This window comes from Mercenaria mercenaria, chromosome 15, assembly GCF_021730395.1.
Source record: "Mercenaria mercenaria strain notata chromosome 15, MADL_Memer_1, whole genome shotgun sequence".
NCBI classification, from domain to species: Eukaryota; Metazoa; Mollusca; class Bivalvia; order Venerida; family Veneridae; genus Mercenaria; species Mercenaria mercenaria.
This window is the reverse complement of record NC_069375.1, coordinates 8,314,569-8,341,029: the sequence shown is the minus strand read 5'-3', so window position 1 is coordinate 8,341,029 and position 26,461 is coordinate 8,314,569. Positions and strand designations below refer to the sequence as shown.

At 34.8% G+C, this 26,461-nt stretch overlaps 1 protein-coding gene across 4 annotated transcripts in view; it reads left to right on the top strand.

Annotated features, from left to right (window-relative positions):
• The first annotated feature begins 16 nt into the window (after nt 1-16).
• Nucleotides 17-26,461, top strand: part of LOC123534907 (uncharacterized) — a 233,292-nt gene continuing 206,847 nt past the window's right edge. For 2 of the 4 annotated variants that reach the window (XM_053524491.1, XM_053524487.1), the window contains exons 1-3: nt 11,969-12,089; nt 14,466-14,647; nt 25,912-26,043. The gene's annotated coding sequence lies outside the window, so the exon portion shown is untranslated. Of the gene's footprint in view, nt 91-11,968; nt 12,090-14,465; nt 14,648-23,980; nt 24,334-25,911; nt 26,044-26,461 lie in introns of those variants that run through there. The other 2 variants (XM_053524488.1, XM_053524489.1) reach the window with 2 other exon arrangements.

Genomic DNA, 26,461 nt, shown 5'->3' with positions numbered 1-26,461 from the left:
TTTAATTTCTATTTCTATTTCAGACTTCATTTGCAGTCAGTATACAAAGGTTAAAGAAATTCGGTCCATGGGAAAGACTAGGATTTTGCGGTAACATTTTGTCATGTTCATAGTTAAGGACATTTGCCACAGTGCCTTTATTACATGGGGCAAAGTTTTCTTGCAGACAGAATTTTTTTTTACTGACAGAGAATCAAATTAAACACAGAAATATGAAAAAAAGAAATCATAGGTACCCAGCCTTGGTCATGAATTACCTGCCCTTGAAAATCAGAAATACTAAAAACTCTATTTTAAAGGGCAGATAATTCATGATCAAGCCTGGATACCTATGATTTTTAATACATATTACCGTCTTAAATTTGATTTTTAGTCAATACACAAAGTTTAAAGAAATTCTGTCCATAGGAAAATGTTTGCCTATTTACATAGAGAAAACTCTCCTATTTGTCTTAAAGGTGTTTATCAGGGCCATGTTAGTCAGAATAGTGAGTAATAGGCATACAGATGTTGAGGTGTTTTTTACTTGCAGTCTGTTATCTAGAGTCTTTAATGACATATTCTTTGTTTAATAGGAAATCTGTTGCCAAGCTGAATTGTATAGTTGTTTTGAAGCTTTTAGCCTTTTGAATAAGGCATTTATCTTTACAATATACAGAAGTGGCTTAAATCAATGTTTGAGATAACCTGAGAGATATGTCTTTTGGGAGAAAAAGAAAAAAGTGTCATAAATGATTAATGATTTGAGTGTTTTAAGTGACTGTTGATTTGAGGTCTGACATATTGGAACACAAAGATCTGTTGGCTCAATGAAATTAAATTTCTTTGATATGTTAACCTATGTAACTCATATTGCAAACATTTACTTCAAACAAAACAGCTAACCTGCCATTTGCTATTTTGCCAGTAGCTTTAACAAATTTCATCTTTATGCCCCCACTATTAGAATTGGGGTGGGGATGCCTATAGTGTTACCTCTGTCCATGTGTGCAGTATGCAATCGTCCGTCCTCAAACAAAATTGTGTTTGGCCTATAACTTTGTTGTGCTATGTCCGACTTTGGAATCACTTGGCTTAAAGACCACCATAACAAGACAACATGTCACATGTAAAATTCCGACCCCTACCTTAAAGGTCAAGGTCACAATTTAAGTTCAAGCTTTTTTGCATAATTTTTTCTTGTTCAGTCATAACTTTTGTAAAAATGAACAGATATTAAAGTACCTTGGCCCAACATTTACTTAACTTGATAGTGTGCTATACTCCTAGCTCAAAGGTCATTTCTTCATTTTTTCTTGTCCAGCTGGATATATTGCAACTAATGCATTTCTACTGGTAATTATATGCAACTAAATGTGTCCATAGGACACAGGTGCCTCCACGACCTATCATAGTACTTTGTTTCATGACTTTTGGTGCAGTATGTTTTTAAGATATATGCAACAAGAACTTATAAGCAGTTTGTGTGTATCTTTAGCTCAACTGAGCAATAAGTGCTCAGGGTGAGCTCACCATCCTGTGTCTGTCCGTCCACACTTTCCTTTAAACAACATCTCCTAAACCACCAGGCCAATTTTGATGAATCGTCATAGGGATGTTCCTTGGATGGTCTTCTTTAAAAATTATTCAAAGAATTCAGTTCCATACAGAACTCTGGGTTGCCATGGCAACCGAAAGGAAAAACTTAAAAAAATCTTCTTGTCCAAAACCACAGGTCCTAAAGCTTTGATATTTGGTATGTAGCATCATCTAGTGGTTTTCTACCAAGATTGTTCAAATTATTCCCCTGGTGTCTAATATGGCCCCAACCTTGGGGTCACTTGGTTTATGTAGACATATATAGGGAAAAACTTTGAAAATCTTCTTGTCCAAAACCACAGGGCCTTGAGCTTTGATATTTGGTATGTAGCATCATATAGTGGGCCTCTATGAAGATTATTCAAATTATTTCACTAGGGTCAAATATGGCCCCACCCTGAGTCACATGGTTTATATGGACTTATATCAGGAAAAACTTTGAAAATCCTCTAATCACATGGCCTAGGGCTTTGATATTTGGTATGTAGCATCATCTGGTGGTCCTTTACCAAGGTTGTTAGCCCCCTAGGGTCAATATAACCAAACTTAAATAAATAATATGACTTCAAGTTTAAAAGATAAATCATTTTGCCCAAAATCTGGAGTCCAGTCCAGATAGATTATGTATGATAGTTTTGTTTGGCTTGGTTCACTTGTCAGTGAGTACTTATGTTTTGAACTGATTGGATTTCACTAAGTATTGGTGTTTTGATCTGGCTATACATTCCCCAGAGTAATGGTGTTTTGATTTGGCTTGCTTCACCCGAGTTTGGCTTGGTTCCCCTAAGTATGTGTTTTGATTTGCAGTAGGTTCCCCTAAGTACTGATGTTATGATTTGGTGCAGGCCTCCAATTACTGATACACTTATAGCCATTTTCTCCCATTCTGTTTGTGACAAATTTCAGTTATCTAACAGTTTGTGTTGTATGGATATTTACTTACATCAAATGAATTTTTTTGTCTAAAACCGTTCAATGATATACAAGATGCTGCATAACTGGAGGGTATTTTAACTGTTATGGGTTATAATGCATTAATTCGGTCAAAAATATGCTTCCGTGGTGTAGTCGAAAGAAGTCCTTAATAAATAGATCCTAATTTTTCCATTTTTCGCGCTGAATTTTATATGAAACAAAGAACAATTTCTTTTATTGGTATAATTATAGCCTATAAGAGCTGAAATAAGACTTTTCTCGAAACACATCACAATTAGTCTTAATAGTCATAAATAGATTGTATATGTTATAAAATGAAGTTTCCAATGCAAAATAATCATTAAATTTGAAAATTTTTGAATTTTGACCATATTTTGAATAGATGCGCCTATTTCTGCAGCAATTTCTGCAATAGAAAAGCCAATATTTTATCTCCAGAATGTGTGAAAATGCACAAAATGCATCTATTTGTGTCATATTCATGACGGAATGAATGATATTTCAGAATCAAAGTGAAAAATAATGCATACAGGTGAAACTTTTACCAAAATTTACAATGAAGCGACCATAGAGCCTAAATTTAGCCCAGAAAATGGGTAGGGGTGGCCTCACTTAAATGTCTTTGTTTCTCTAAAATCTCGAATTTTCACAATGAAACTTATTAACATGTTCGGTATTACATCTTTCTTGAAAATAGAGATGAAAATGTTATGAAATTTGATAAAATAATATTTCTTATAGGTTATAATGCAGTAATTTGGTCAAAAATGTGCTTCCGTGGTGTAGTCAAAAGAAGTCCGTAATAAATAGATCCTAATTTTTCCATTTTTAGCGCGTCTGCGCGTAAATTCGGGGCCAAATGGGCATTATTTCACTCGTGGAATGAATTTTACGTAAAATAGGACACTTTTGATGCTAATATTGGCATGTTTTCGAGTTGTTTACTTGAAAACGAAAGTAGGATGTTTATTCGGCGGACCGCTTTCTGAAATGAGGCAATATGAGGGTACCTGACTTCAGTTGACTTGCATTTCACTGCATACTATTCAACACCCCTTTTTCTTTTCGTTTTCTTGAAGCAAATGCATGGATATCTTGTGGAAAATAGGTCTACGATGGAGTGAAAATCTAAAAACTGTAAAAAAATTGTTCTGAATTTTATATGAAACAAAGAACAATTTCTTTTATTGGTATAGCCTACTAGATAAATAAAGGCATCTCATTTTGTTCCATTTTTACTGACATACAGCTGTTGCTTCTTTTTCATCTTAAGCATGCAAATATGTCTAGACAAAAAATACCAAACTTTAAGTGTTTGCATTGATTAATGTATGCACCAGAAAAAGAAATGTTGATTTCTTTAGATATACCATATAAGCCTAACTGATGATCCCTCTCCCCCACCCACAAAATAACACCATGAAGACATGCAGGACAGGAAGACCAGTTTTAAAAAAATACCTCCAGTTAAATAGCTGTGAATATATATAATGACACATTTCTCAGTCTTCAGTTAATGCTTTTTTTAATCAGTGGATAGAGTTCTAAACTGAACTGGAACACTTTTTCTCATATCTATCTTTATAAAAAACAACAACATCAAAACCGGAAAAGTTAGTGTTGCCAAAATATGAGGAAACCATCAATTTTCCTCTTTCAAACAAGTACTCTTGTCTGGCTAAAACCTCTTCAGTCTTTATGATAATTTGGTAGCTCTATTTCATATATATAAATTATTGCCATTCCGTTTCTTATATTATTATCATATTATTATTATTATTATACCATATTTATATAGCGCCCTTTTCATATAAAAATACACGTTCAAGGGCGCTTTACATAATAACATATGACATATCACAGATATGAAAAAAAAAGTATAAGAAAACATAGTATAGTAATGAGACATACGCAGTAGAATGAAATTAAACTAAAAACAAAGTTATTCAAGTTACATGATATAGTTTGATTCAAGTAGTAAATGTATGAAACTATTAAACCGACTAGACCAAAATTATGATACTGTTAACAAATCCAAATAATAAATGTTAAGCACTAAAAATCATCTTGATATTTATAATTAAACATATGGCTATGAGATTTAAAAAAGACATATCAATGTATAATAAAACATACAATTTACGATCAGTTCTACAACGGGAACTCAAGCTAAGATATCATGTCTAGCAAATAAATAACTATAAAACAAGTTATATATTTATACTGTATAATAATTTATAAAAACAAATTCCTGATTAATTGACAATATACGATTATCTTAAACAAAAAAAGCTAAAACAATAATTTAGAGAACATCGTCGGTGATGAAAGAAAAGTTGCAGTTTCCAATTCTATCAGTACAATCTTCATAGAAACAAAAAGAAGATAGAGAAATGTATCCCTGTTGAGAAATTCATGAACAGTTCATGAATAATCCTTGAACTATTCCAGAACTTTGTTCATGAACAGTTCACGAATAGTTCATGAAAGTTCGTGAACTACAAATGGGACTTTTTACGGCATCAAAAATTCATGAACTGGGCGTGGTTCATCAAGTTCATGAGCTGGACAGGTTCATCAAATTCATGAACTGGATGTGTTCATCAAAGTTCATGAATTGATAGGTTCATGAATTTGATGAACCAGAAATTCGCGAACTTGATGAACAGTTCATGAATAATTCTTGAACTATTCGTGAACTATTCATGAACAGTTCATCAACTACAAATGGGACTTTTTGCGGCATCAACTATTCATCAAGTTGATGAACCATAGTTCATGAACCAGGGGTTCATGAACTGAAAGTAACAAGATAAATGGAAAGTTGATGAACCCAGCAGAATTAGAAACAGTGATTTTGACAATAGTGACGTTACTATAGCAACTGCCTGATAAAGCCTGTCTGAGAAAAGCAGGCTTTCTCAGGTCAGTGACTTGAGAATACTTTGCACTGTTTAAACCTGTGATTAAATCCCAAGGACATCTGATTGTGTCCATTTTGCATTTAAAAATTATTAAGCCCTCATACGACACTGAAAAAGGTCTTTAAATTCCAAAATATAAAAAAGCGGAAAAAACAAAATCCCAAGTGAAATTTTATCCAAAATTCAGTTGCTAGACGGTCTAATTTACTTTGATCTCAAGATTGACATTCAGATTAGATACTAGCTTTGTTTCAGGGTCGTGAAAACATGTGACATTTTAAAAGGATTCTATATTTTTAAAATGAACAATTTATGACAACACCATAATTACTTATTTGATATTCAGTATACTCATGTTCCTTTTAAACCATTTCTTACTGTAGTATGATGAATATTTCCTTCTCCTTTGCTGCACAAACTTCTAAAAAATTGCTGAATCACATGTGCAAAAAATTTCCCAGCATGCAACAAAATAATGGAAACTGATCATGTGACATAAATTTAATGTTCATGAACATTCATGAACAGTTCATGAACTTATTCATTTATTGTAAAAGGAAAACCTAAGTTTTATGCTTAATGAGTGAACAGTTCAGAAACTCCTTATTGGGTTCAAGAACTGGTACTGAACTAGAAAAAGGTTTTGAATTTTTAGTACTTTTATTGAATCTTAGATGACTTTTTCTTAAGAACATATCAAGAATGTTTTAAGAATTTAATATTCTTAAACTGCTCATAAAATGTTCATCAACCAAGTATCAGTGTACACCATTATTCTTTTCCAGTGACAATTTCTAAGTTGCCAAATAATGATGAAACTTCTGTTAGCTATCCCCAATGTTTAATCAAAATTTTGTACAAATTGCAGACAACATAAAATACAAAATACATGTAGTAACATTCATAGTCATATGTATGTTATCAGAAACTCTGGTATTAGCCTTCAGCTGTAAATACTAGAAGCTTTTACAAGTAAACGGATCCTGTTTTATGAATTTTATGAATTTCAGACTTGATTGATCAATTTATTAATTTGAAGTTCATGAACAGTGTATGAACTTCAGGTTCATGAACCATCAGCATAATTGAAATAAAATCAAATACTGCACTGGAGTTCTGAATGAAGTCACTTGTTTGATTACTGAACTTATAATTCGTGAACTTAAAATCATGCACCAAAGGTGAAATTTTTGAAGAACCAGTTCATGAATAATTCTTGAACTTTAGGTTCACAGACAGTTGGTGAACTTTTTCAGGAATAGTTTCATGAACAATTCATGAACTTTTGGTTCGTGAACAGTTCACAAACTTTTTTAGGAACATTCATTGCATTGTTCACGAATGGTTCAGGAATGTTCATGAACAGTTCGTGAACAGTTCATGAATGCTCATCAGTTCATGAACTACAGCTCAACAGGGATTAGAATAACTAACAACTAATCATAATACACTTAATATTTGAAAGCAAACAACCTATACAAATACAGGGGAAGTTTGCCACAGGGCCGTCTGATATACACGAAATTTAATCCTTGTTGACTATACCAGTTACATATACAATATGCTTAACAGCATATTACATTTACATGTATTGCTTAAGTATCTACAATCATCCCTTCTTAAGGTCAAAGATATTTCATGCTAAATTGCTGCGAGATGGCACACCAACTGGACGCTACTAAAATGATAAAATAATTAGAATAAGTAAAATAATATCACACAGTTCCATTTCCAACTTTAATAATATCACAGTTCCATTTGACAAAAAAAACGGACATAATTTATGTGATGTTCGTCTGTCTATCTGTCCAACTACTGTAAAATCATTTAATTTCGTGGACATGAAATTTCATGGTTTTGGTCCAAATGACAATTTCATTGGGATATAAATTTGTGGATTTCAACTTTTTAACATACAATGAATGGGAATTTTACTCGTTCGTTGGGATTAAATTTTGTGGATTGTCTCAACCACGAAATCCACGAAAATTAGTCCCCCACGAATATTAATGATTTCACAGTATCTGTCATATTTCATGACCGGAATGATAATAACCATTCAAGATATTGACACTTTAAACATGGCATTTGGTAGATGACCATGAAATGGTGTGCAGAGCACATGAACCAGGTTTTTAGGTCAAAGCTCAAGGTCACAAATGGAGATCAAAGGTCAAATTTGAACCTCGTATTTCATGTCTGGATCATAACTAAATAACTATTCAAGATTTTGACCTTAAACTTGGCATTTGGTAGATGACCATGAGATGGTGTGCAGAACACATGAACCAGGTCTGTAGGTTAAAGATCAAGGTCACAAATCGAGCTCAAAAGTGAAATTTTTCCTTCATATTTTGTGTCCGGAGCTTAACTTAACAACCATTCAAGGCATTGACTACAATTTTGGCATAAAGGCAGGTGGTAATGAGACAGTGTGCAGAGAGCATGAATCAGGTCTGTAGGTCAAGATCAAAGAAAGATCTAATCTGTCTGTCATATTTGGTGTCCAGAACATTACATTATAACCTATTAAGGTATAATTGGCTTCAAACTTGGCATATAGGTAGGTGGTGATAAGACAATGTGCATAGCACATATGAAATTAGTTTGTAGGTCAAATATCAAGGTCACAAATTTAGTTCAAATCTGATAGTTGTATTTTGTGTCCTGAGCACAACTTCAACACTATTCAAGGTATTGACTTTAAACTTGGAATACAGTTGGATGGTGAAACTTCTGAGAAAGTAGTATTAAAAACAGTGATTTTCATAAAATTATTTGCTGTGCCTATTGTGGAACATTTTCTTGAAATTTCAAGGGGAAAAATGACTTTTTAGGGGAAAACTTGATGATTCTAAGGAAAATTTAGCTACTTTTGGCAAGAGAAGCAACCTATATTTGGCTAAAAGAAATAGCAAAAAAATCACTGCCTTTAAAGGGGCAAAGAGATAATGGCATGCTAAGCTAGCCAGTTGCTGCCAGCTTTGAATCGAGAAATATGCACAGTTCTTCAGCCGAAATAGTGTGCCACTTTAGAAGCACAATATAATATTATCATTCACTAAAGAACAAGTGCATTTCTTTATGCAAAGCTTATATTCTTTTTATTACGTTTTTACACATACTAATACAGGGTTCTGCTGAGGCTGAGGTATCGTTGGAATCCCACATAAAAATTGCGAAAGTCTTGCTAAAATTGATTAAAAAGCCTCAGTTGTTGCGTTATGTATTTTGCGGACAAATACGCATGTAGGAGGACCGGAACGGAGTACAAATTGTTCATTTTTCTTCCGCACTTGAATTATAAGAGTTTCCCTGCAAAAACATCACTGATCCACCAGCGAAGAAACAATGCCAGTGAAGAAACAATGAATAATTTTAAGCTATATCCCTGTATATTCCTGTATCTGCTGACAAGAAAAACATTCAGTCTAATGATGAACAGCCTAGTACTTCATGTGACTTCATAAAAAGCCCCATCACACAAACCCCAATGTTCTTAACTGTTCTCCACCCACTGCTTCAGCAGGTGAAATTGAAAGCGAGTCCATTTATGACTGCTTTAAATTTGTCAACCATTCCACACTAATTTTCTCCAAAACTGAAAAATTGTCACAAAATCAAACCACAAAGGGTGTAGAAAATTTGGATGGAGCCAAAATGAAATGTGACTTTAAATTTTAGGAGAATTGATTTGAAGAGTATCAATGGTTGGACTGATAGTTAAGGCTTAAATTGTAGTAATGTTACGGTCTTATTTCAATGACATAGGTCAGAAGTTGTTGTCCCATAGATTTTGAAAATGCCCCCATTATCCATATTTTTCATACAAAGGGGACATGTGTCCCCACCATTTTTGATCCTCGGCAGAACCCTGGTAATATTATATGATTATTATGTCTCCCCAGGAGACATATTGTTTTTGCCCTGTCCGTCCGTTAGTCCGTCCGTCCGTCCATCGTCTGTCCGTCCGTCACACTTCATTTCCAAGCAATAACTGGAGAACCATTTGACCTAGAACCTTCAAACTTCTTAGGGTTGTAGGGCTAAAGGAGTAGACAACCCCTATTGTTTTTGGGGTCACTCCGTCAAAGGTCAAGGTCACAGGGGCCTGAACATTGAAAACCATTTCCGATCAATAACTAGAGAACCACTTGACCCAGAATGTTGAAACTTCATAGGATGATTGGTCATGAAGAGTAGATGACCCCTATTGATTTTGGGGTCACTCCGTCAAAGGTCAAGGTCACAGGGGCCTGAACATTGAAAACCATTTCCGATCAATAACTAGAGGACCACTTGACCCAGAATGTTGAAACTTCATAGGATGATTGGTCATGAAGAGTAGATGACCCCTATAGATTTTGGGGTCACTCTGTCAAAGGTCAAGGTCGCAGGGGCCTGAACATTGAAAACCATTTCCGATCAATAACTAGAGAACCACTTGACCCAGAATGTTGAAACTTCATAGGATGATTGGTCATAAAGAGTAGATGACCCCTATTGATTTTGGGGTCACTCCATCAAAGGTCAAGGTCACAGGGGCCTGAACATGGAAAACCATTTCCGATCAATAACTAGAGAACCACTTGACCCAGAATGTTGAAACTTCATAGGATGATTGTACATGCAAAGTAAATGACCCCTATCGATTTTGGGGTCACTCCGTTAAAGGTCAAGGTCACAGGGGCCTGAACATTGAAAACCATTTCCAGTCAGTAACTTGAGAACCACTTGACCCAGAATGTTGAAACTTAATAGGATGATTGGTCATGCAGAGTAGATGACCCCTAAAGATTTTGGGGTCACTCTGTGAAAGGTCAAGGTCACAGGGGCCTGAACATTGAAAACCATTTCTGGTCAGTAACTTGAGAACCACTTGACCCAGAATGTTGAAACTTCATAGGATGATTGAACATGCAGAGTAGATGACCCCTATTGATTTTGGGGTCAGTCTATTAAAGGTCAAGGTCACAGTGGCCTGTTCATGTAAAATCATTTTTTGGAAATAACTTGAGAACCACTTGACCTACAATGTTGAAACTTAATAGGATAATTGGACATGCAGAGTAGATGACCCCTATTTATTTCGAGGTCACTTGATCAAAGGTCAAGGTTACAGGAGCCTGAACAGTGACTTGAGAACCACTAGGCCAAGAGTGTTGAAATTTAGCGGGATGACTGGACATGCCAAGTTGATGATCCCTATAGCAGCCAACCATCAGTGTCTCTTTGACTTTCGCTCCTGACCCCTATTGACTTCTTGCCTATAGGACTTTGCATTGGGGGAGACATGCGCTTTTTTACAAAAGCATTTTCTAGTTTATACTTTCATATGCCTTTCTGGATTAATAAAAATATTATTCTTGGTTTCTTTAATATTGGAAACATTTAGTTGACCCTTGTTCTTTTTTATTTAAATTGGATGGGATAAAAGGAATGATAACCATGGAAGACAAATATAAGGCTTTTACAAAATGTCTTTGGAAAAAACTTTTTCTTGAGAAAAGCGCCTTATATACTGTCGCGAAATTGGTCCTTTCCCGCTTTAAGTGCATTTCGGTAAATTGTATTAGTATACAGTGGTCTATGTAAAAGTCGGAGGTATGTCTGTATGCAAGTGACGTCATACGGCCATATAAATATACACTGCGCATCCAGTTTGGACAGATCGTCGACAGAATTTGGAGAGTGCAGATCGAAGATAAATTGGAGAAAAATAATAAATAAGCCATAATTATTACTAGGACTTTGGTAATAAATAATTTAGGTGAGGCACCCTCATATTTGCAGCTTCGGCTCATCCTTGCTGGGTCCTCTTGATAGCTATATTATTTTATTGGTTCGGGTTGCAGTATAAGCTGATGGTTTAGGGTTATAGTGCTGAACCTTGGTAGGTCTGAGACAAGGGTTAAAACATAGGTTTAAGCAAAAATTGTTAGGTGTTTGAGACATTTGGTTTGAAATAGTGTAAAGGTTTGGACCTAGGTGGGTTGTGGAAAGGTCAGTCCCTCATCCTTGCAGCGTATGCTCATACTTGTGGGGATTCCAGTCCATATACTCATTCTAGGTCGAGTGGTTCATGACAAGGTATTGAAACATTTGGTTTGAAACAGCTGGTTAAAGGTCATAAATTTAAGTTGTTTGATACCAGCTTGTGTACAATAAGGACTGCATAGTAAATTGATTATCTGCTTGATCTTTAGTTAATTTATGTTTCAAACAATCATTTACAAATCATTGGTCGAACCAATTAGAAGCAAGGCAGTTTAAAGAAAATTTATTATAGAAGTTTTATTTTAATCAAAAGCAGATAGCGTAAGAAAAATTATATATATACAGTTTAACTATAAAGTTACGCTCGGTACAGATGACAGTACTTTGCTCTTGCCCCATATGATAGTTAACTGTGTCATTTTAAATAAATCTTACTGTAGCAGGACCACAAACTTTTGTAGGGCAGTGTAAACAGCTGTTATAACATCAATAATATTTATTTGTATATCACCCTATGTCTCATGACTTTTCCTCCAGGCATTGATGAAGAACGTTTCGTCATTAGTCAATATGGAATTAACGCATAAATTGCTGAATTAGGAAATATACTGGATTTTTGTCAAATATAGCATTGGGATTTAATAATTGTGCAAGGTAAATGTACTTTAGATCATTTCATTTTGTGGCATGAAATTATGTGGTTTTAGAAAAAAACAATCTGAATTTTCAAAGATAAAAATTTCTTTGTGATTGGTTGCGTGGTTTGACAAACCATCAAATCCATGAAAATTAGTATCTCACAAATATTAATGCAAAGCTTTCCGTTTTTATCTAATTTTATTGAAAGAAAAAGATACCTTAAGTATTATATAAACTCAAGCTGAGTTTTAAAAGAAGTAATTGCGTAATACTGTCATAAAATTAAAAGGTGAATATATTTATTTTGCATAACAATTAGCATTATTAAATTTTCTGCTTTGATGAAACTGTAGAAATTGATTTTGAGCATCGAAGTACAAAAATGCACTAACAGTAATTAAAATGTGCTGAAGACCATAATAAATTAGACTAATTTACTTTCGACATTTCATGTGGGGAAGTTGGCAGTTACTTGCGGAGAACAGGTTTGTACTGGTACAGAATCCAGGAACACTGGTTAGGTTAACTGCCCGCCGTTACATGACTCAAATACTGTTGAAAAACGGCGTTAAACCCAAAACAAACAAACAAAACTTTCGACATTTTGTCACAAAACTGAAAATGGAGTGTCTCTCCCTTAATTTTTACCCCTTTTGATATGGTTACATATTAATATAGCACATTGTTACTTTACATATAAGACATTGTTACAGTATATATATTACACTTTTGAACTGAAAGGAAAGGGGCTGCCAGTTAAAAGTTCCCAACCTCTGAACATCATCTATGTCTAATACGATTTTGCTTAAGCTAATTTATTAAAAACAAATTAAGCAAAATTAGTAATATAATTTGATATATGAAACTAGTTACAAGAGTTATAAAATTTATAATACATTTTTAGTGTACCTAACAAAAATTAGGGTATTCATGTCACTCCTGTTTTCAGCAAAGTCTTTTTCAGATTATCACCATGGTGATATTCAGTTGTCATGAGGAAAAATGCAGTACAAAATCAGCCATGTTTGACTTTAGAACATTTCCTGGTAAACTTGTTAATCTGAGCTTGAGAATCCTGCAAGTAAAATAATTTCCCATAGGAGATTACAATGTTAAACGAATAACGAAAACGTGTGTTTCAAATAAAAACATCAAAATGTATGCGAAACATTACACGGGAGAATTCCTTTTATTGTGCATGCCCTGGAAAAAATGGAATGATTTGTTTGTTTAAATGTTGAACGCTGTTCAGTTTACCTTTGCAAGTAATATTTTGGACAGTACCTCTGTTTACTTGTCCTCTACAAGTAATTGTATCTACCGTAGATACCCATGTATAATGCGCACCCGTGTATAATGCACACCCCACGATTTTAGCCCAAAATCCTGGGAAAAAACCATTTTTGGTCAATTTTGAGATGGATGGAAAACGAAAGTAGAGTTTACATCGACACCGGTAATAAATTTTATCTCCACGGCGGAGAGCCGCATCAGTCTCGCGGTACTATCGATTTTTGTTTTCTCGAAAATAAAACCAGTAAAATATTGTTGTATTTGTTGTTTTACCTTTTTTAATTAACTATTTTGAATAAATAAATAGCAGCTGATTCAATATTTCAGAATGGTATCTTTCAAAATGACATGAGCTTCTCAATTCAAACCGATAACAAAAGGTGTGATAGTCTTTTTGTCATGATCAAATAGCCAGTAATTATCGGCAATTAACGTGTCACCTCGTGTCAATTATGTTGTTCACAGTTTGATCTCGGTTGACGATAATTCTCGATCTTTAATTAGTATCATAATTTTTGTGATTTATTAACATTTCCTTCATCAAAATACTTTTAAATTTATATGAAATTAATTTTGTTTGAAAGAAAAGTAAACCATTCGATCTTTTACGGAACGTAACGGCAATCTTAGATTTTAGCGGTGACAGTAAGCGCGGGGAGTAGTTTCACTTTACCAAAATGGCGAACATCGGTAACAAACTTGTTTTGAAGTTGGAAAATTGTCTATACCTGTGTATTATGTGCACCCACGATTCGGGGGTGGTCCCAGGGGTAAAAAAACAGTGCATTATACATGGGTATCTACGGTACAAGTAATTGCTTTCACTAGTAATTAGCTGCACACCAAGTTACTGCCGCCACAAGTAACAGTCTCTACAAGTAATTGTCTCCATAAGTCACTGCCTCTGCAAGTAATTGTCTCCACAAGTAGACACCAAACAGAAATGCAGAACAAATAATTCTCAAAGAATATTTGCCTCATGTCTGGATTGAACATATTGCTTGAGGGCTCACAAAATTTAGGGGTTACTCAGAAATTTAGTTGCTGCAAAAAATGTATCATATGGTTATTTCTTTACCTTGGTACTTTTGTTTTCAGTCTCTTCATGGATATAAAAACTTGGTTTGTACACCAGTCTATAAAAGCTGCCTTTCCATTGGTCCGTTCCAAGATTCAGCTGAGGATCAACCAATCAGGTGCTTGAGTTCTGACACTGGTTTCCAAAGGAATTAATAAGAAGTTTTGTGTAAAGGAAAGATTAAGTCTTACTTTCTTGTTCAGTAAGTACTCCTTCTTGCTTTATAAATAAATCAGTATGCACAAAATAGTAAACAGTGTTTATTTTGAACAATTTGTCTGCAGAATTTTTTATGCCAAGTATACAATTATACAATTTCAGTTTTATACTTAATTTATTTTTGTATAAATTATCGTGCAATATCCATATATATAGTGAGGGTGAAATCGATTAGGTGTACTTGATTCTAATGATAGATAAAGAAAATGGTTAACTTCATGACATTGCCTTAAGTGAAACAGTAGATTATTTCAGCAGGTATATTGTTGAATAATTCAAAATAATGTTTGAAGATAAATCAGTAAATTAATGAAAGCAAATCACTTTAAAGGATACAATAGATTTTGGATGGATAACGTTTGTATTCAGGGGCGGGTCTTGGACTTCTAAATAAAGGAAGAGCCTAGAAAAGTAGCATTAGACAAGGAAAACTAAAATTGATGATTTCTTTTCTTTACCAAAATTTATGAGCACCAGGTTTTGTTCTGGTGGCACATTGTTACATGCATTGTTCATCATGTGTAACAGTGACAAAAAAGAATTGTTATGCAAATATATCTCTGTTATGCTTATATAGATGTTATGCAAATATATCTCTTTTATGCTTAAATAGATTTTATGCAAATATATCTCTGTTATGCAAATACAGATGATGTTGATTTGTTCCACATTCATGAACAGATCAAAATCCAGAAGTGCTGGAAAGATTTCAGTGAAATATCAATTATAGATTGATTATAACAAGATGGAATGCAGAGCTCAAGAACCATAACCCTGTTTGAATAATTTTCAAATTATCTCACCTATTTAGCTTGACTGTTTAAAGAACAGGTAGAATTATGGTAATCATGGCTTTGTTGGCGCTGATGTCTGTTTTTGCATCATGATTGCTTAAGTTTTTCCGCGTTGAATTACTTTCTATTGGACAAATCTTCATAGAGCATGAGAGCAACACAAGTGATCTGCATGTTTAGTGGCAGTTCTACATAAAACACATGTTCTTAAGCTATATGAAAGTACAGATGTACAAGTACGAGTTACAATTGGTAGGTCATAATCCTGTTTTCTCATCTTACTTTGTTAGTAAAACTACTAAGTGGCTTGCACTTATAATAAAATCCACTCAACAGTATGTTACGAAAATGGCTGCAGTGGGATGCCTTACATTTTTAGCCTGACTATTCAAAGAATAGGTAGAGCTATTGGACTCACCCATCAGGGTTCGATCTTAACGCAGTCCCGCGATCCCGAGGACACCTATTTTAGCGGAGGGCCTCCTGAACTTGGAAGCTGGCTGTCCCGTCGGGACAGTAAGTTTTCAGTTCAATATCTATAGCTAAAAAAACTTATCAAAAATACCAAAATGACAGAAAATCCTTGCTTTGAAACGATTTTCGAAGTCGACATCTGACAGGGGTGTAAAATTCCACTCGCCCGCTCGCATTGGCGAGTTAAAGTCTGAGTAGGACGAGTGGACCTCGCTGTATACTCGACCGATCGGGCGAGTGGTTTTTTTACGTCCTTACTTTACCAAAATTCAGAAATTACAACTCCAAAACGTCAACAAACTTTGAGATGGTTCAGTCGCTACCTGGATTGACTGGAATTTACCCGCGAATCGTAAAGATATCAAAACGTCATGCCGGTAATTTTCCATTCCACTAGCACGTGCGACCTATCGTATTAAATATCTAATTTACATAGACACGTACACAAAAACCGTGCGTAGTGCATTCATTTTTTAACATTTTCACTTCAAGTTTTCAACACCTCTTGAGAAATAATACTATTTGAATTCTATAATGATTTTAATAAGATATCGACAGAAATGTAGGCAAAATTCTATAAAAACGGTCGAATTTTCATATAATCATTTGTAAAAATTCAAACAGCGCGATCTTAGTTACTTATTTCTTTCTAAAAGTAAATAAATGATGAATACTCTGGGCATAAAATTCAGACTTTTGACCAGAAGGAACAAAAAACAGAATAAAAAAATCTTAAATAATGAAAAAGCGGCAGCAATTACAATACATGGAGTAAAACGATTTTTGGCAAACAGATGAGATTTCTGTTAGTGCGGCAGAATAGGTTACGTGACCTCGTGAACGTAAATAAAAATGCGATTTTAAAATAAAGCAATGTGATGTCATTGCGGTTTTTAATAAGTTTTAAATGAATCTTTGTACATGTATTTTTTGACCAACAATTTAAGTTTTTTTTGTCAAACAATAATGTAAATTCCTTGAGGGCAAATAGGTCACAGAGGTAGAATATCCACTATAGTAACTATCGTTTGAGACATTTACCTTTTATAAAGGATATAGCACATTCGCTTTTGATAGCAAATTAAGAAGAAACTTTTTATTGATTTCTATTTCTCAGCAATTTTAAGAACCGATGCGGTGAGATCAGACGGTGATGTGTCACATGGCGCGAAAACATGACGTAATGCCATGACAATCTCGAGCAAAAATACCGCTTTGATCTCCACTTCAGATGTCAAGATACTGACACACTTCTTTTAGCTCTACTTTGAGGGGGTGTAAATTGATCATGAAAACAAGGTCAATTACTTAGTTTATCAACTGAATAATTACCGATAATCTTTAACGTTTTTTCCCATCTCTTTCAACACGGGTGGATGGACGATGATTATTGTGTCCAAATTTTTTAGACACTTTTCAAAATAAATATTTTTCGGGAAATAATACTATTGTACATAATACTCCTTTCATAAAAGTGACAGTATTAAAAGTGTCAGTTATTAGGGCGAGTGGCTGTTCACTAAGGGCGAGTAGATATTACTGGCTACTAGTCCTGCAGGGCGAGTGAAGTGAATTTTTTTTTTATACCCCTGCAATGTCATCTGTTCTAACCACAGTCCGGATGTTTACTCTCGAATACATACATGTACGTAGACTGGTTCCGCGTTATTTTCAAAGTTCATGGCTGAAGGAATACAAATGTTAATGTATCGATTCTTTATGTTCAATAAATATAAATAAAAGAAAGATGTATTTGCTTTGGTTATATATGTTTATTGAATCTTTTTAAATAGTGTTAACAATCGATAAAATCACTGAAAATGGGAGGGATTCCTGAAATCAGGGAGGGACAGCTGAATTTGTAAGGAGGAATCCCGCCAGGATTGTTAGAAAAAAAGTAAGCATCTAACCCTGCCCATGCGTTGGCATCGGCGTCCGCATCCGGGTTGGCGTGCTGATTTGGTTAGGTATTTGTATGTAAGCTGGTATCTCAGTAACCACTTACGGGAATGGATTGAAACTTCACACACTGGTTCACTGTAATAAACTGACTTACATTGCATGGGTTCCATAACTCTGTTTTGCTTTTTTACAAAATTATGGCCTTTTCTTGACTTAGAAGTTTTTGGTTAAGGTTTTATATTTAAGCTGGTATCTCAGTACCCACTAATGGGAATGGATTGAAACTTCACACACTTGTTCACTGTGATGATCTGACATACATTGCACAGGTTCCATAACTCTATTTTGCATTTTTACAAAATTATGCCCCTTTTTCGACATAGAAATTTTTGGTTAAGTTTTTGTATGTAAGCTGGTATCTCAGTACCCACTATTGGTAATGGATTAAAACTTTACACACTGGTTCACTGTGATGATCTGTCTTGCATTGCACAGGTTCCATAACTCTGTTTTGCTTTTTTTACAAAATTATGCCCCTTTTTCAACTTTAATATTCATTCAGTTGACAAGGCTGTTGAATAGTCGAGCGTTGCTGCTCTCCAACAGCTCTTGTTTTTTCATATCCATATGTATGGGTGCATTGTATAAACTGCTTTGCACATATATATTAATTCATTTAACTGTTTTTGGTTACTAGGCTTTCCAGCTCTGGCTAGTTTATCCCCCCGCCAAAGGCGAAGGGGATATTAGAAATGCTCTCCGTGCGTGCGTCTGTCCGTCCGTCCGCAACTATCTTTGTCCGGAGCATAACTTCAAAAGTACTGGAGGGATTTTCTTCAAACTTCATACACTGATAGAACACATTGGGAGGAAGTGCAGTGTGCAAGAACAATAACTCTACCTTTCCTATTTTTTGAGTTATTCCCCTTTATCTTATTTTCTTAAAAAAATTTGTCCGGAGCATAACTCCAAGAGTACTGGAGGGATTTTCTTCAAACTTCGTACACTGATAGAACACATTGGGAGGAAGTGCAGTGTGCAAGAACAATAACTCTACCTTGCCTATTTTTTTAGTTATTCCCCTTTATCTTGTTTTCTTAAAAAAATTTGTCCAGAGCATAACTCCAAAAGTACTGAAGGGATTTTCTTCAAACTTCATACACTGATAGAACACATTGGGAGGAAGTGCAGTGTGCAAGAACAATTACTCTACCTTGCCTATTTTTTAATTATTCCCCTTTATCATATTTTCTTAAAAAAATTTGTCCGGAGCATATCTTCTTCATGTATGGAGGGATTTTGATATATCTTGGCACAAATGTTCACCACCACGAGGCAGAGTGTCATGCGCAAGAACCAGGTCCCTAGGTCTAAGGTCAAGGTCACACTTAGAGGTCAAAGGATACAAGAATGAAAACCTTGTCCGGAGCATTTCTTCTTCATGCATAGAGGGATTTTGATATATCTTGGCACAAATGTTCACCACCACAAGGCGGAGTGTCATACGCAAGATACAGGTCCCTAGGTCTAAGGTCAAGGTCACACTTAGAGGCCAAAGGTCAGATACAAGAATGACTTTGTCTGAAGCATTTCTTCTTCATGCATGGAGGGATTTTGATGTAACTTGGCACAATTATACACCATCATGAGACGAAGTGTCAAGCGCAGTTCCCTTCTTTAGACTTACTTCCCTTTGTTGTTACTTTAAATAGCTTTTATTGTAACTTTTTCATTACTAGTTGTAGGGAAAAATCGAGACCACTTTTCTGTAGTACAACATGCATGCTACATCCAATTTTGAGGTGTACTTTGACCAATCTCTACCTTGTAAAGATTTTTGTGTGGACTTACAATTTTTTTTTTTTTTTTTTTTTTAGTTCACCTGTCACAAAGTGACAAGGTGAGCTTTTGTGATCGCGCAGTGTCCGTCGTCCGTCATCCGTCCGTGTGTGCGTGCGTCCGTCCGTAAACTTTTGCTTGTGACCACTCTAGAGGTCACATTTTTCATGGGATCTTTATGAAAGTTGGTCAGAATGTTTATCTTGATGATATCTAGGTCAAGTTCGAAACTGGGTCACGTACCATCAAAAACTAGGTCAGTAGGTCTAAAAATAGAAAAACCTTGTGACCTCTCTAGAGGCCATATATTTCACAAGATCTTCATGAAAATTGGTCAGATTGCTCACCTTGATGATATCTAGATCAAGTTCGAAACTGGGTCACGTGCCATCAAAAACTAGGTCAGTAGGTCTAAAAATAGAAAAACCTTGTGACCTCTCTAGAGGCCATATATTTCACAAGATCTTCATGAAAATTGGTCAGATTGTTCAACTTGATGATATCTAGGACAAGTTCGAAACTGGGTCACGTGCCATCAAAAACTAGGTCAGTAGGTCTAAAAATAGAAAAACCTTGTGACCTCTCTAGAGGCCATATATTTCACAAGATCTTCATGAAAATTGGTCAGAATGTTCATCTTGATGATATCTAGGTCAAGTTTGAAACTGGATCACGTGCCTTCAAAAACTAGGTCAGTAGGTCAAATAATAGAAAAACCTTTTGACCTCTCTAAAGGCCATATTTTTCATGGGATCTGTATGAAAGTTGATCTGAATGTTCATCTTGATGATATCTAGGTCAACATTGAAACTGGGTCAACTGCAGTCAAAAACTAGGTCAGTAGGTCTAAAAATAGAAAAACCTTGTGACCTCTCTAGAGGCCATATATTTCATGAGATCTTCATGAAAATTGGTCAGAATGTTCACCTTGATGATATCTAGGTCAAGTTTGAAAGTGGGTCACGTGCCGTCAAAAACTAGGTCAGTAGGTCAAATAATAGAAAAACCTTGTGACCTCTCTAGAGGCCATATTTTTCATGGGATCTGTATGAAAGTTGGTCTGAATGTTCATCTTGATGATATCTAGGTCAAGTTCGAAAGTGGGTCACGTGCCTTCAAAAACTAGGTCAGTAGGTCAAATAATAGAAAAACCTTGTGACCTCTCTAAAGGCCATATTTTTCATGGGATCTGTATGAAAATTGGTCTGAATGTTCACCTTGATGATATCTAGGTCAAGTTCGAAACAGGGTCATGTGCGGTCAAAAACTAGGCCAGTAGGTCAAAAAATAGAAAAACCTTGTGACCTCTCTACAGGCCACACTTTTCATGGGATCTGTATGAAAGTTGGTCTGAATGTTCATCTTGATGATATCTAGGTCAAGCTTGAAACTGGGTCACATGCCTTAAAAAACTAGGTCAGTAAGTCAAATAATAAAAAAACCTTGTGATCTCTCTAGAGGCCATACTTTTCATGGGATCTGTATGAAAGTTGGTCTGAATGTTCATCTTGATGATATCTAGGTCAAGTTTGAAACTGGGTCAACTGCAGTCAAGAACTAGGTCAGTAGGTCTAAAATTATTAAAATCTTTTGACCTCTCTAGAGGCCATATTTTTCAATGGATCTTCATGAAAATTGATCTGAATGTTCAACTTGATGATATCTAGGTCAGTTTCGAAACTGGGTCACGTGCGGTCAAAAACTAGACCAGTAGGTATAAAAATAGAAAAACCTTGTGACCTCTTTAGAGGCCATATTTTTCATGAGATCTTCATGAAAATTAGTGAGAATGTTCAACTTGATGGTATCTAGGACAAGTTCAAAACAGGGTCATGTACCTTCGAAAACTAGGTCAATAGGTCAAATAATAGAAAAACCTTTTGACCTCTCTAGGGACCATATTTTTCAATGGATCTTCATGAAAATTGGTCAGAATTTTTATCTTCATAATATCTAGGTCAAGTTCAAAACTGGGTCACATGAGCTCAAAAACTAGGTCACTATGTCAAATAATAGAAAAAACGATGTCATACTCAAAACTGGGTCATGTGGAAAGAGGTGAGCGATTCAGGACCATCATGGTCCTCTTGTTTAAAGATTAACTTCCCTTAGTTGTTACTATGAATAACTTATATTGTAACATTTTTATAATTGACCGTAGGGAAAAAACAAGACCACTTTTCTGTGGTACAACATAGATGTTACTTTCCAATTTTAGGTGTATTTTAAGGTATCTCTACCTGGTAAGGAGATTTTTTGTGGACTTAGAAAAACAAAAGACTTACAATGATTACTAAAGAACCACAAAATTAAAATTCCATTTGCAAATACAGCTGCTAGAGTAAAGAAATTTGCTGTGACGGGCGTATATTGTGACATTCTGGCAATCTTGTTCCCTGTTAGCTTTCCATTCCTTCTTTTTACAGTAGCCATATAGAATAACATCATAGCTATACTGTTCATGAAAATTAATAAAATTTAGCAGTAAACCACCTCACCACTGACTTATTCTTTCTTCCACATCTTTAAAACCCCTGATGCGAACCACAACTAAATGGTTCTTCAAAGCTTTCCCCAAAATTAATACTTTCAGACACTAACTTGCCAGGAACTTTAGCCTTCAATTATAATATGCCCGGCGGGGGGAAAAGCCATGTCTAACATGGCTCTTGTTTTCCTTGTCCTGACAATAACATACATGAGTGACATGAAGTAGATGGCATGCATAAATATTTTTCTTCATATTACTTGCTCATTTTTACAAAGTATTATTTAGGCATTAACACTATCAAAGACTACCTGTGTTATTAATTTATCATCAACTAGTTTTGTTGATGTTATCCACTTGTATACAATTGCTTAGCTACTGAAAATGTAGGATAAGATAATTGGGGACAAGATTATAATGACGGAATTAAGAGAATAAGGTATTGTTGGTTGCCAGGAGAGATCAATTCACATTTCTATAGTATGCTTGAATAGGTCGTAAAACGCAGTAGATGACATGTTAAATCATTATGTGTTTGTTGTTTACCAGATCAGGTTTTGTCCTTAAGGTTCATGTAATATGTTTGGTTACCTCCTTTTAACTGGTTGAAAAAAAAAAAAAAAAGGTACTTTGAATACCTGTTATGTTGAAGGAATTTTAAATCCCCATCTTAAAATTCTATATTACACTTTTTCAACTTTACTGATTTTTACCTCACACAAAGTTAGATGTATTGTAATGGTCAGATTCTTGATTTGATGGTTTGTCACCTGTTTTGACTTCACATATATTGGTATACAGGTGATTATTACAAAAACAAAATCTGAAAGAAGATCCTTTGGAAGCATAGAATGCAACCAAGTAAAATAACAGCAGAGTCTGTTCATAAAAGGTAGTGAAAAGTGTAACGCCTATGAACAGGTAGTGGAAAGTGCAACTCCCCTCATGCCCCCTAACACTGGCTCATGAAAGTTGATAGGGAGGTTGATCATGACCAGCAGATGACCCTTATTGATTTTGAGATCAGTAGGTCAGACATCAAGGTCACTGACCCGGAAAAGTTAAACCATTTCCGGACGATAACTCAGAACGCTTTGGCCTGGGATAATGAAACTTAATAGGGAGATTGATCATGGCCAGCAGATGACCCCTATTGGTTTTGAGGTCAGTAGGTCAACTGTCAAGGTCACATGGACCCAGAACAGTTGAACTTTTTTGGCCAAATAAATAGAGAGTTCTGTTTCTTGTGCAGTTACTGAATGCATCAAGGGGGGCATTACTTGTTCTACGGGTTCTTGTCTAATTTCTACTGCTTTGGTCATAAGTATCAAATTAAATTCATGCTTGTTAAAGCTTAAACCGACCATATGCTTTGAAGGTTTAGACCAGAGAAACACAATTTTGATATGCTTTTTTTTCCTTAGGTGTAGTGGGTTTTAAAAGAAATTTATTGAAGTTGATATTATAAAATGAAAATGTTTATGCAAAGTTTCAGCCAGTTCTGAATGCTGCAATGAAAATTACTTCACAGTTTAATGCTAGATTTCTTGACAATTGATTAATGCACTAGCCAATTAGCAAGTAAACCATTTAGCATTAAAGCTTTCTGTTTATGTGGTGTTTAATTCAGCATGCACACTTTTTTTGACTGAACCTAATAAACTTTCGGAAATCCATTTATTTCACAGAAATTTTCTTCATGCTACTGTGCACATATTTATGTCAACCTGTGCCAGATTCTTACCAGGTTATTTGTCCTTGGGATTGGACAGAAGTTATTACTTTTATTGGGATTAGTTTGTATTTAGGTATCTCTTGATAAAGAAAAGGCATACATTCAAGCCAGACATATCATGGTTGTAATAATATGTAACTTTTGAAATGTCGCGGCATAGATAAAACTTTTAGAATTGGACATAATATCTTAATGTTTTCAACAATACGTCAATAAGTGTAATTTGTAAATTTGTCAGTTGAATGCAAAATTTATGGAATAATAATTTGTTGTCATTTAAACAGGATTAGTTGTACTTTTAATTTATTTTATTGATTTTTGTTTTGTTTAATGTGCAGTGTGCAGGAAAGTGACATTATATATTCAATTGAAAAAGGTGGGATTAGTGTATGGCAAAAATAATATTTTCATAAAGGCTTGGATTTTATTTCCTTCATGTATGTGATCTGCTGTTTTTTCGTTGTTATTTTATGAGATTGAACATTCTACAATTTGTAGATATATGTAAATTCTGCATATCAAGTCCTATTCCAAAATTATTTTTAACGAATTTGAAACTTCATGAAAACCTAGCTTTCTAAGTATATTATCTAGACGTAATCTATTAAATATAAATTGAAGAGTTCTAAGGGAAAATATTTGCAGATAAAAATGAAAATTTGCATGAATTAATTATAAGAGGTTTGGGAGTGTTAAAGCAAGGCAGCTTACCAGAAGTACCATATTCTTCAAAATCTCGTTTATAAAGTGGGTGTGGGGGAGGAAGAGGGAGGGGGGGGATTAATTTTCCTGAAATTTCAAGGATGCCCAGGGATCAGCCTAGGTCAAAATTTTAGGGAGAAGTGACTTCTCCCTCCACAAAATTTAGGGAGAAGTTGAGAAATTTAAGAAGCATCGGCATAGCATTCAGTTTCTTGCCTATATATATCAACTTTCTGTGGGTCTAGCTGTAACTTATAAACAGTAATTATTTAAGGAAATTGATTCTTGCATTATCATTTTCATGAATTTCTAAATAAAGTATAAACTTAGCTATGAAAAAGTCGCCTTTAAATTTTTATCCGAAATTCGTAAATTTAACAGGTGCACGATCAAAACGGCGTGAAAATTTTCATTAATGTTTCGATTCTCGTACTTTTATAATGCGCGATTTTTGCACCAACTTGTTCAGATTTATACATTTAATTTATTTATTTATTATTTTTTTCGAAAATAATACCAAACTCGTAGTTAATGGCGATCTTTTTACAATATTTTGTATGGCAGTTCTGACGTCCGCGAAATCATTTTTTATCCACATTACCCGAGCCGTTCATTTACAGAAATTGACCGTAATTATGGTAATTGAAATAATTTTTGAAGTAATCTTCAATAAAATGAAAGAATGATATACAATTGTTGCATAAAATCATGCTCTCGTTAAGTTTATCAGCTTTTTACACGCCGATTGAAAATTTTCAAAATGGCGGCGGCTTACAATATTATTGATTGACACTGTTAGATATTAATGCTACGATTGGCTGAAGTTTGACAGGCGAGTAGGCAGGGTTGACTATGGATTTATCGATAATTTAATCTAGAATATGCATATGAAACCTTGATGTGCAAAAAAGTGACCCATTCATTTAGAGTTTTAAATTCATGGACTTACCTTCCTTTGAAACAGCAACTTTAGCCAAAACCATCATGTTTTATGCCCAAGATCCCAGAACTGTTGTAATTATTGGTAAATGCCCCTAGAATCCTAGATGTTTTCTCCACTCCCCCCCCACCCCCACTCGTACCCGCTCTCCTTCCCCCTCCCTCACCCACTCTTCTTTGCCTCCTTACCTTCCCTGTTTCACCTGGTAAAATATAGAAAATGTCAGAATTCCAGCAGGTGTAAATTTACATCAGTATTGATAAAGTGTATTGCTTCTTTCAATTAAAATGCATTATTCTGCACATTCTCATTTCTGTTTGCAGTTGGTATACTGTAAATTATAAATTTTTGTTCTTTTTGTTTTGCTCTTCAGCTGTAGCCATGGAAACACTAAGAAGTCACAACCAGTAATGACTGTCAAAGACACCTGTATACATGTCAGAAACAGAGGCAACAACTGTAAGGGGGATTGCTGATTTTTACCATTTTGAAGGTGTTACATCAGGTCAGCTATTATATAGTTGTTCTCTAGTTGGGATTTTGTCAGTATACCATAAAACATATTATTTTACTTTGAATACAGACATTTTGTACTATTTATTTGAACTGTCAGAACATGTTTCTGGCTTTCATGTTAATCTTATATAGGCGTGAACAGAATATAATGAAAGCCGGGAACATGTTTTGACAGTTCAAATAAATAGTACAATACCTATACAGTTTAATCCACCTAATCTGTAACAAGCTTTTTTGTGAATTGCAGGTTTATTTGATATATTAAATGTCTGTAAGGGTGTTAGTAGGGTCTTTTAGAATTTTTTTAATATCTTTAATTAATTTTATGGCCAAAAATATATATTTCCCATTGTAAAATTTTGGACAAAATGACAGTTTGAAAAAATATGAAATTTTACATTTTTTTT